Consider the following 12,500-nt stretch of genomic DNA (forward strand, 5'->3'; position numbering starts at 1 on the left):
AAAAGATATGACATGTGTTCAGAACACGTTTTGTAGGTCTTAAAGTGAGTAATTAAATCATGTTTAAGGAATGGTTAACGAGATGAGACTTTATCTGGTATTAATTTGTTTGTTTCTTATTCGCGTTTGAATAAGGAATAAGTAAAAAATGAAACCAGTTACTTATTCCTTATTCGACTTAAAATGATTTTCGGTGAAATAGATATGAGATGTGTTCAGAACCCCTTTTTGTAGGAGATGAGACTTTATCTGGTGTTAATGTGTCTGTTACTTATTCGCATTTGAATAAGGAATAAGTAACAAAAAGTACCTAGCTACTTATTTCTTATTCGAAAAAGGAATAAGGAATAAGTAACCAACTAGTTTCATTTTGTTACTTATTCCTTATTCAAACGCGAATAAGTAACAGACAAAATAACTTGAGATAAAGTATCACCTTATTTACCATTTCTTCAACATGATTTAATTACTCACTATAAGACCTACAAAACGTGTTCTGAACATATGTCATATCTTTTTCTCCAGGAAATGATATAAGTCGAATAAGGAATAAGTAACTGGTTTCATTTTGTTACTTATTCCTTATTCAAACGCGAATAAGTAACAGACAAATTAACTCCAGATAAAGTCTCACCTTGTTTACCATTTTTAGCTCATCTGATTTTTTGAAAAAAAATGATGAGTTATTGTCATCACTTGAGCGGTTGTCGGCGTCGGCGTCGGCGTCGGCGTCTGCGTCGGCGTTGCCTGGTTAAGTTTTATGTTTAGGTCAGCTTTTCTCCTAAACTATCAAAGCTATTGCTTTGAAACTTGGAATACTTGTTCACCATCATAAGCTGACCCTGTATAGCAAGAAACATAACTCCATCTTGATTTTTGCAAGATTTATGGCCCCTTTTGTACTTAGAAAATATCAGATTTCTTGGTTAAGTTTTATGTTTAGGTCAACTTTTCTCCTAAACTATCAAAGCTATTGCTTTGAAACTTGGAATACTTGTTCACCATCATAAGCAGACCCTGTACATCAAGAAACATAACTCCATCTTGCTTTTTGCAAGAATTATTGCCCCTTTTGGACTTAGAAAATCAGTTTTCTTGGTTAAGTTTTATGTTTAGGTCAGCTTTTCTCCTAAACTGTCAAAGCTATTGCTTTAAAACTTGCAACACTTGTTCACCATCATAAGTTGACCCTGTACAGCAAGAAACATGACTCCATCCTGATTTTTGCAAGATTTATGGCCCCTTTTGGACTTAGAAAATATCAGATTTCTTGGTTAAGTTTTATGTTTAGGTCAACTTTTTCTCTTAAACTATCAAAGCTATTGCTTTGAAACTTGCAACACTTGTTCACCATCATAAGCTGACCCTGTACAGCAAGCAACATAACTCCATCCTGCTTTTTGCAATAATTATTGCCCCTTTTGGACTTAGAAAATCATTTTCTTGGTTGAGTATTATGTTTAAGTCAACTTTTCTCATAAACTATCAAAGCTATTGCTTTAAAACTTGCAACAGTTTTTCACCATCATAAGTGGACACTGAACATCAAGAAACATAACTCTATCCTGCTTTTTGCAAGAATGATGGCCCTTTTTAGACTTAGAAAATCATGGGTAGGACAATATTTCTATTACACAAAAAAAAAAATCAGATGAGCGTCAGCACCCGCAAGGCGGTGCTCTTGTTTCAATATGTTTTAGTAACACACCTTTTAACCTACAAAACGTATTCCGAACACATGGCATCTTTCTTTCACCAGAAAATTGCAGAAGGCGAATAATTGGAAATCGAATAAGTAAAAGACGAATGAACACCAGATAACATCTCATCTCGTTCATCATTTCTTCAACATGATTTTGCAACTCACTGTCACACCTACAAAACGTGTTCTGAACACATCTCATATCCATTTCACGAAAAAATCATATAAGGCGAGTAAGGAATAAGTAACTGGTTTCATTTTGTTACTTATTCCTTATTCAAACGCTAAATATGATTTGGCATTGCATCTGGGGCTAGTACATCTTTTACTTATCCGTGCCCAAATAAGTACTAAGTAACGTACGGGTTGAATATAATTCAAACATGTTCAGAACCAGATTTATATGACTTGTTATAGCTTACTTAATCATGCTGAACATAAGTGTGTTCGATTTGCGACTTCATCTGGTGGTATTTCATCTGTTACTTATTCGCGACCGAATAAGTAACAAGTAACGTGCGGGTTCAATACATTTCAGACATGTTCAAAATCGATTCTATAGGTCTTATTATAGCTTACGGCATCCTGATGAACATAGTTTTGGGACTTCATCTGATTCTTCTTCGTTTTTTACATGATCGTGTCCGAATAAGTAATAGGGGAAATTCGGGTATAATCGGTAAGTGGCTCAGTTACCCGGGTGGCTCAGTTACCCGAATTTACCCTAAGTAACGTACGGGTTCAATATAATACAGACATGTTCAGAATCAGGTTTATACGACTTATTTAGCAACCACACTCAATCAGTAAATCAATGGCTTATCAGCTGGAATTCTGTGAAAATCCAATACCTTCTTGACTCTTTTTGCCATAAAATTATTTTTTGTTGTCATAATTTCTTAATTCATACACCAAATTAAAGCCAATAAAATTATCTTTCTAACCAAATCATTTCATGATCCCTTATCATGCAGTGCCAGATGCCCTAGGTTATGTAAGAGTTAATGGTCAATTTCACGCTAATCAGATAATTAGTATCATGGCTAGAACACCCGATGCATCTGTATGTTTACAATTAAAATGCGACTTACTAAAATCGATGTTTCATTCATGCATCACACATCAAAAGACAGGTGATTGGCTGAGCTGTCCAAAGGTGTTTTTATAATTTGCATATTCGTCTTCCACCCCGAGATATAATCCGCCGAAGTCGGGACATACTTCTCATTACATTTCTAAAAAAATCACAAATATAATATATTTTTCTGATTCTACATGCTCTCAGAATTATTTTGATATATAGATCATAATTCTAAACCATCGGGAAGTGCGTCGCAAATGCGGATGAAAATGAACTACTTAAAATTTGACCCGAGCCGACCTCGCGGCCGCCATATTGTTTACCTCGCTAAAATAAATGATCATCATACCAGGATAAAAATCGATCAATGTGTGTTAAAAAACAATGATCAAAGTAAACATTTGGAAGAAATGTAAAGGTAAGAAGTTTATTTTATTATAAATGTACATATTATTAACAATAATTGGCTATTAATGGCGAAATTTTCCGTTTTCTAGCGACGTCCATATGAATGAACAGTTTCAAAACCGCCGCTGATTTTGCGTCATTGAAAATCATAAATTTTATGGAAAAATGCCGTAATTATGTATTCAATTGATGAAATTATTGAAGTGTATCACTTATAATATTATATTCGTGCAATATATAACTTTTTCATTAGACTTTAATGAAGCCAACGGCGGTTTAATTATTTTCTTTTTCGTCCTCAATAATTATCGAACTTTCGTACTCGGTCGAAAAATACTTAAATATACAACAGGTAAATAAAAAAGTGAATACATAAATACCCTACTGCCACAATTTTAAATGATATGCTAATTTGGAAAACATGAATTGCTGCCCAGCGGCTAGTGCGGAAGCTATGCCCGATTTTTAAGTTTTGATTGAATTTTTTTTTCTATTTTCAGATTTGGCTGTGATGAAGTGAATCAAGTTGTTGTAAAGATGTCGACCCTCGGTCCATTCTGTCAGTCGGCAGGAATAACAGTTGATGTTATTGAAAGCCAGAAACTACAAATTATAACGGAAATCCCAAACGGACTCGCATTAGAGTTGAAAGCATATTGTGATGGAAGGGGTTACACTTTAATCCAGTTTGTGTCATTGTTACGTGACATTAATCCTGACTTTCAGAATGCCAGTGCACCTGTTATACTGAATAAGCTAAAATATGTTAAGGATCAGAAAAAGAAACTTGTGCATAAGAAAAAAGTGAAAGGCATTAAAAATGTGACAGAACTTTTAAATAAAACATTCAGTAGCCCAGTTCCAAACTCTACACAAAGACCAACCATCATCCCTTCCACCAAAGACACTACTAGTAGCATTTCCCCAATCAAAACTTGTGAAAGTACAAATGTGCAAAGTCAAAGTGTAAAAGTTGATCTTAATAAATCAGTGCAAACAGAAGCTTCAGCAGACTCCTTGAAATCAGAAGTGAAAGACTTGAATGTTATGCAATACAAAACACGCATCCAAGAACACAAGTTAAATAAATTGAAAGAAGAGCTGACAAGTTGTCAGGAAAACTTACAGAATTTGAAAGGGCATTACTCCGTGAAGAATGTTAATAAAAGAGACGAAACTGCTAGACGAAATCTTCACAAGCTCCGAGAATGTCAAAGAACTGTCATCAAACAGGATAGAATGTTAAAGTTGAAAGCACTTGACCAGTCGTCATTCGCTAGCCTTAAGCGTGAAAATGAAAAATTGAAACGTGAAAATATGGGTTTGAAAGACACTGTTGAATCCCTGTCAGATCGCATTGACACAGAAATTGCCAAGAAAATCATGTTGCAAAAATCAAACAGTTATCTTAAAATTGAAATTGCAAATTTAAGGTCACAGGTACAAAGCAGTGAATCAGTTGAAAAAGAGTGTGATTGTTCTGAAAATATGATCAAAATGAAATTTGAATTAAGTGAAAAGGAACAAAGGTTGTCAGAACTCGAGGAAGAACTTGAAGAAGTGAAAGTAGATTCTGTGAAAACAAAAAATGAGAAAGGCATGTACAATGAAAATATACGACTGTGTATAATGGAGTTGGCAGGACTTGAAGTTGCCACGGAAAAGATGTCTCCTGTAATAAAGGCAGTTGTTTCCCATGTCCTTGGAAAAAAAATTGACGACCTACCAAATGCAACATCATCACAGAAAATCATTGATGAAGGTCACTATATATGCAAGGCATTTATTGCAGACAAACTTGAAAATTCACAGCAGGGGATTAGGTAGAGATGGCACGACTAGACGAAAACAGAAAATTCTAGATACTTCAGTTACTTTAGATTCAGGCGATGTCATAAGCCTTGGATTTACGAGAGTTGCTAATGAAACAGCCGATACCATACAAACTGTTACGCAGACACACCTTAATCAGTTATCGTCCCTGAAAAAAAACCCCGAATACTTGGCAGAGACATTAAACAAATTATCATTTACAATGAGTGACCGAGCATCCAATGAAAAAAAAAGCTGACAGACTGTTAGATGAATGGCGTAATGATATGCTTGCGGAGTATGGAGGTGATAAAGAGGAGGTCCTTCATTTTCACTGCATGGCCCACGTACTTCTAGGCCTACATAATTACACTACCCCTGCCCTGAAAGACTTTGAACAATCCCTGAAAAATGAGACTGATGAGAGTGAAAAGATTTCTTTCTTCAACCCATGGAAGTCCGAGTCCATTGCCAATCGTGTTGTGCGACAAGTTGCCGAAACGTTCGGTCCAGCGGGAAACCATCTTGGTGTCAGAGATCGTTGGGAGACATACTGCTCTAAGAATGGTGTGAAATCTCTCATCGGAAATTACAAGGACAATAGGTTCAATGCTTTTTTCCAGACCGCAGCAGAAGTGTTTGTCCACAGAAATGAATTTGTGAGTGTTCTGGAAACAGTGATGTCACAAAATGGGAAACTAGTGGCAGTAAAGAAAGACTTAGAATCGAATAATGTCGCTTCTATACTTCAGGGTCTTGGATTATTTTACCTGAAACTCACAGGTCCTTACTGGAACCTTGTAACTTGTGGAAAGGTCCCATACCTGCAACTGTCCAAACATCATACTGAACATAAGTTTGATCCATTTGCGACTTCATCTAGTGGTATTTCATCTGTTACTTATTCGCGGCCGAATAAGTAACGTGCGGGTTTAATATAATTCAGACATGTTCAAAATCGGTTATATAGGACTTGTTGCAGGCTACTGAACATAAGATTTGGGACTGCATCTGGTGCTAGTATATCTTTTACTTATTCGTGACCATTATTCGTGACCAAATAAGTAATAAGTAACGTACGGGTTGAATATAATTCAAACATGTTCAGAACCAAATCATGCTGAACATAAGTGTGTTCGATCTGCGCCTTCATCTGGCGGTATTTTATCTGTTACTTATTCGTGGCCGAATAAGTAACAAGTAACCTGCGAGTTCAATATATTTCAGACATGTTTATTATCGGTTTTATAGGTCTTATTATAGCTTACTGCATCCTGCTGAACATAATTTTGGAACTTCATCTGGTGCTAGTTCGTTTTTTACTTGATTGTGCCCGAATAAGTAATAAGTAACGTCCGGGTTCAATATAATATAGACATGTTCAAAATCAGATTTATACGACTTACTGAAGCTTACTCAATCATGCTGAACATAATTTTGGTCGATTTGCGACTTCATCTGGTGGTGTTTCATCTGTTACTTATTCGCAGCCGAATAAGTAAAGTAACGTGCGGGTTCAATATAATTCAGACATGTTCAAAATCGGTTTTATAGGACTTGTTAAAAGGCTACTAAATCATACTGAACATAAGATTTGACACTGCATCTGGTGCTAGTACATCTTTTACTTATTCGTGCCCATATAAGTAATAAGTAACGTACGGGTTGAATATAATTCAAACATGTTTAGAACCAGATTTATATTACTTGATCATGCTGAACATAAGTGCGTTCGATTTGCGCCTTCATCTTGTGGTATTTTATCTGTTACTTATTCGCGACCGAATAAGCAACAAGTAACATGCGGGTTCAATATAATTCAGACATGTTCAAAATCGGTTTTATAGGACTTGTAATAGGCTACTGAATCAAGCTGAACATAAGGTTTTGGACCTCGGCTAGTGCTAGTATTCATGCCCGAATCAGTATTAAGTAACGTACGGGATCAATATAATTCAGACATGTTCAGAATCAGTTTTATTGGACTTGTTATAGCTTAATTAATCATGAACAACAAAACTGTGGTCAATCTGCGACTTCATCTAGTGGTATTTCATATGTTACTTATTCGCGGCCGAATAAGTAACACTTAACGTAAGGGTTCAATATATTTCAGACTTATTCAAATCGGTTTTATTGGAACTGTTATAGGCTACTAAATCATCATGAACATAAGATTTTGGACTGCATCTGGTGCTAGTACATCTTTTACTTATTCGTCCGGGTACACTATAATCCAGACATGTTCAGAATCAGTTTTATATGACTTACTATAGCTAACTGAATCATGCTGAACAAAAGTGTGGTCTATTTGGACTTCATTTGGTGGTATTTGATCTGTTACTAATTCGCGGCCGAACAAGTAACAAGTAACGTATGGGTTTGAGTATAGCTTAATGAATCATGTTGAACATAAGATTTGGAACTTCATCTGGTTCTAGTTCATCTGTTACCGATTTGCGTTGGAATAAGGAATAATTAAGTAGGATACAATACGTTTTGTAAGTTAAAAGGTGTGTTACTAAAACATATTGAAAAAATGGTGAACGAGATGAGACTTTATCTGGTGTTAATTTGTCTGTTACTTATTCGCGTTTTGAATAAGGAATAAGGAATAGAGACATACTTCATAAATGATAATATTTTCTGCCTTATATGTTTTATCTCTAATACAATTTTACTGTCGGGAGAGGGGTCGTGTAATTGTTGCCTTGTCTGTTCGTCCACCCATCTCGACAGTCATGTTCTATAGTTTGCAAGGTGTTTGGCCAGAAATTGCTTTGAAGTTAATTTTCACATACCGTCCTGACATACATGCATTTTCGACTAATGACTTGAGACCAGTCTTATTACATGTTATGACTATCTGTGGTCAGGAGATAACTCCATTTATTGGGGCGGGGGAGGGGATTAATAATTCAAAGGTCACAGCGCAATTGAGAAATAAAACAGGTTCTTCTATACCAACAACTGGCGAACTACTGGGTCCATGGTCAGCAAACTTTATGTGATAATTGCATGAGGCGAGTAGATGACACATTGAGACAAAATGTAAAATCAGCAACATGGACACATTATAAGTAGACGACGGCTCATTATCTTGTGTATTTTCCTTTCCAGAAACAGATGACAGTAGCTGTTACAGTTTTATGCAAATAATATTTATTGCTGTATCACTTAAAACTTCAAAGGATGATTAACCTTCATTTTGATGGATCGAAATTAAAAATCAGTAAGATTTATTGCTTAGGCTACACAAATACGTACATCAACAGAAAATATGCAGGATAAAAATACATATTTTGTGTTTTGACAAAGTGTCAATTGCGTACGCACTTTTTAGCTCACCTGAGCAATGCTCAGGTGAGTTTTTCTGATCGCTCAATGTCCGGCGTCCGTCGTCTGTCGTCTGTCTGTCGTCTGTCGTCTGTCTGTCAACATTTAGCTTGTGTATGCGATAGAGGCTGTATTTTTCAACTGATCTTCATGAAAATTGGTCAGAATGATTACCTTGATGAAATCTAGGCCGAGTTTGAAAGTGGGTCATCTGGGGTCAAAAACTAGGTCACTAGGTCAAATCAAAGAAAAACCTTGTGTATGCGATAGAGGCTGTATTTTTCAATTAATCTACATGAATTTTGGTCAGAATGATTACCTTGATGAAATCTAGGCCGAGTTCGAAAATGGGTCATCTGGGGTCAAAAACTAGGTCACTAGGTCAAATCAAAGAAAAACCTTGTGTATGCGATAGAGACTGTTTTTTTAACTGATCTTTATGAAATTTGGTCAGAATGATTACCTTAATGAAATCTAGGCCGAGTTTGAAAGTCGGTCATCTGGGATCACAAACTAGGTCACTAGGTCAAATCAAAGAAAAACCTTGTGTATGCGATAGAGGCTGTATTTTTCAATTAATCTTCATGAATTTTGGTCAGAATGATTACCTTGATGAAATCTAGGCCGAGTTCGAAAATGGGTCATCTGGGGTCAAAACTAGGTCACTAGGTCAAATCAAAGAAAAACCTTGTGTATGCGATAGAGGCTGTATTTTTCAATTAATCTTCATGAATTTTAATCAGAATGATTACCTTGGTGAAATTTAGGCTGAGTTCGAAAATGGGTCATCTGGGATCAAAAAGTAGGTCACTAGGTCAAATCAAAGAAAAACCTTGTGTATGCGATAGAGGCTGTATTTTTCCATTAATCTTCATGAATTTTGGTCAGAATGATAACCTTGATGACATCTAGGCCAAATACGAAAACGGGTCATCTGGAGTCAAAAACTAGGTCACTAGGTCAAATCAAAGAAAAACCTTGTGTCTGCGATAGAGGCTGTATTTTTCAATTAATCTTCATGAATTTTGGTCAGAATGAATGCCTTGTTGAAATCTAGGTCAAGTTCGAATATGGATCCTCTGGGGTCAAAAAGTAGGTCACTAGGTCAAATCAAAGGAAAAGCTTGTATATGCGATAGAGGCTGTATTTTTCAATTGATCTTCCTGAAATTAAGTCCAAAATGATAACCTTAATGAAATCTAGGCCGAGTTTGAAAATGGATCATCTTCGGTCAAAAAGTAGGTCACTAGGTCAAATCAAAGAAAAACCTTGTGTATGCGATAGAGTCTGTATTTTTCAATTGATCTTCATGAAATTTGGTCAGAATGATAGTCTTGATGAAATCTAGGTCAAGTTCGAATATGGGTCTCGTGCTCTGGGGTCAAAAATTAGGTCACAGGTCGAATCAAAGAAAATACTTATTTATACTCAAGATTTTTGCTCCAATTTTAATGATAATTGGTCAGAATATTTATTTCCATGAAATCACTAGGTCAAACATGTTTACAACACTGTTATGGTGTGTTATGGTGTGTTTCTAAGGTGAGCGACCTAGGGCCATCTTGGCCCTCTTGTTATTTCTATTGGTTAAGGGTTAAGATATGATGATAAACAGGTTTCTAGATTACAATATTGATATATCATTTTCCATCTCAAATAGAAAAGAACAATGCATAGAAACTAAAACAGGTGACTGAACGATTTTACAGATTGTTTATGATCCTTTGAAATATGTCTGAACTTTTTTCCAGGGAGTCAATAAATTTTCGACCAACAAAACAAGAAATCAAACAGGAAAAGCCATATTCAAAAAACGCAGCCAACCACACAGCAGTCAACGAGGAAATACGGGCATGTTTAAGGTCAATGTCTACACGTACACAGCGGCTGCGCATATTTGCACAGTGACACGAATGAATGAAATAATACTGACATAGAAGTAATAAACAGACATAAACATACATGTAAAAGCATTACATCAGGGAACCGCCTTTGAACGATCAGAGACAAAAATGCCACTGGGGGGTTAAACTAGGTCTCACTCTCTTACATCTACCATATTCCTGTGTTACATGACAGTGTAAATAAAATGAATCCCTAAGACATTGTAAAACAAAACATGCTTATGTAAATCAGAATCAATGGAACCCTTAACGTATTTACTTGATGACTTTGCAGAAGTCAGAGCACCAAAGGAAGCACAATTACGGGCACAACGAATCAGGGCATTGGACAAATATCAAACAAGTCCGTCACAAGAGGAAGATTTAGGAGCTAGTTGCCACGGAGTCACCGCCTGTCACACCATCACTATACTAAACTCTATAAGATGTGGCACGGGTTAGATCACAGTCATGGTTAGGGAAATATCAAAATTAAAGTCATCTCTCACGACATATTTTCGTACGTATAAACCATTATTAATGGAGAGATGATAGTCAATGGAAGCAATGGTGTTCAAATTGTCCGCCATATTAAACTGAAGCTGTTTAGGGTTTATATTAGCGGACATAGGAGCAATGTTTGATTTATTGTCCAGACAGCGTGAAGTACACTGATGACATTTGCCTGGGTATCTGGCGATCAGTTTTATCGTAAAATCTTTTTTCATAACAGTATAAAACAAGTTTGTGACGACTGGCGCGCAGTAAGTTCCCACTGGAATACCAAGAACCTGTCGAAAACCAGTATTCCCAGAGCTGACAAAAATTTTGTCTAATGAAAAGGAGAGGGTCTTAGAAAAATGTCACAAGTCAACAACTTGCAACATTTAACAATGCTAGTTATAACCATAATAACAAGCCAAATATAAGCGGTTCTCTCTGGCAAAGGTGTTTTGATAAGAGCAATCAGTTTGTATTTAATAAGAATACTAGTACATTGGTAGTGTAGTGGAGAAAAACTTATATTTACGCCGGCGGGCAAAGCCTGCCAGTCCCCAGGAACAAGTTGTACGCTCTTATTTTGAGTAACACATAGCTTTTCTTTGATGTGCAGTTTCTCATTATTACGCAATGTAGGTATATGTAGGGGAGGTTTGTAGTCAGGATAGGGCAAACTTGGAGGCAAGGCAGTGTTACATTCAAATATCTCATTTGTTCACATCAGAAGCAACATAGCAAGCATCATCCATGTAATCACACATACATTCATGGGTCTATTGTTATATATACAGTTATATTCAGAAACCACTCCAGTTATGGGGACTTCTTATTACTTTAATGTTGCTTACATGTTTATATTTTATTGTAGAGAATTAGGACCTAAAAGATATTATTTATAGTGGACAAATGTTTATATGAGAGATCTGGATACCACTTTTCAGATGGAGACTTTCTGTGTGCCATTGTCGGTATAAGAAAGGTTCACATGTCCCATTTTTTTTTAAACCAGAACGTTACCTCTCAAAATGACGTCAACATTAATGGGTACCCAGGGAATGGTAGCAGAACCCAGACAATTGTGGACATTAAGTTAGTTGAGAAGTTTTTAGTGATCATGGAATAATACGAGGATGACAGGTACATTTATTGATTTAAATAATTATGAATAATTATAAATGTATTAATGTAAGAGACCAAAAGTTTTCAAATGTATCGGGTATAGAAGTGGTTTCCAGAGGAAGTAGAAGTGTTTTAGTATTCCGACAATACATTCTAACATATGCAGTCTGGTAGCTCTTCAGATGAATTTTGTCCAGAATGTCTCGGTTATTCCTTACTGACTAGAACATATGTATTCCAGAATTCCATATACTTTATCACAGTATTTATCTACATTCTCTTTACAGCAATGAGTCAAACAATTTATCGTGCTTGACATCAGCCACGACTCCAAATGCGAAAATGTAAAAATTCTGTTAAAGTACAACATCAAGCTCATCGGATGGAGTTACATAGTTAGACTTGGTATTTGTAAATGTATTATTTAAAGTATTTATATTATGAAGGCGTCAGATAATATTTATATTGATATCTGATTCATCTGCAGAGACTAAAATGTATTTTGTATGGAATTCCTAGATAAACGGCTTTAAAAGTCGAAAAGTAAATGAAAAGATGTTCATTAAATTTCTAAATATGAGTATCGAAAATATTAAAAACGGTACCTTTCCAAGATGTAAGGTCATTGACATCTACATTTTCCCGACGTCAGCATTTG

General features: G+C 35.8%; 1 pseudogene; it reads left to right on the forward strand.

Moving 5' to 3' along the window:
* The first annotated feature begins 3,095 nt into the window (after nt 1-3,095).
* LOC128548533 (uncharacterized) lies at nt 3,096-7,640 on the forward strand (annotated as a pseudogene).
* The last annotated feature ends 4,860 nt before the right edge of the window (nt 7,641-12,500 follow it).

This window comes from Mercenaria mercenaria, chromosome 2 (genome assembly GCF_021730395.1).
Source record: "Mercenaria mercenaria strain notata chromosome 2, MADL_Memer_1, whole genome shotgun sequence".
Lineage (NCBI taxonomy): Eukaryota > Metazoa > Mollusca > Bivalvia > Venerida > Veneridae > Mercenaria > Mercenaria mercenaria.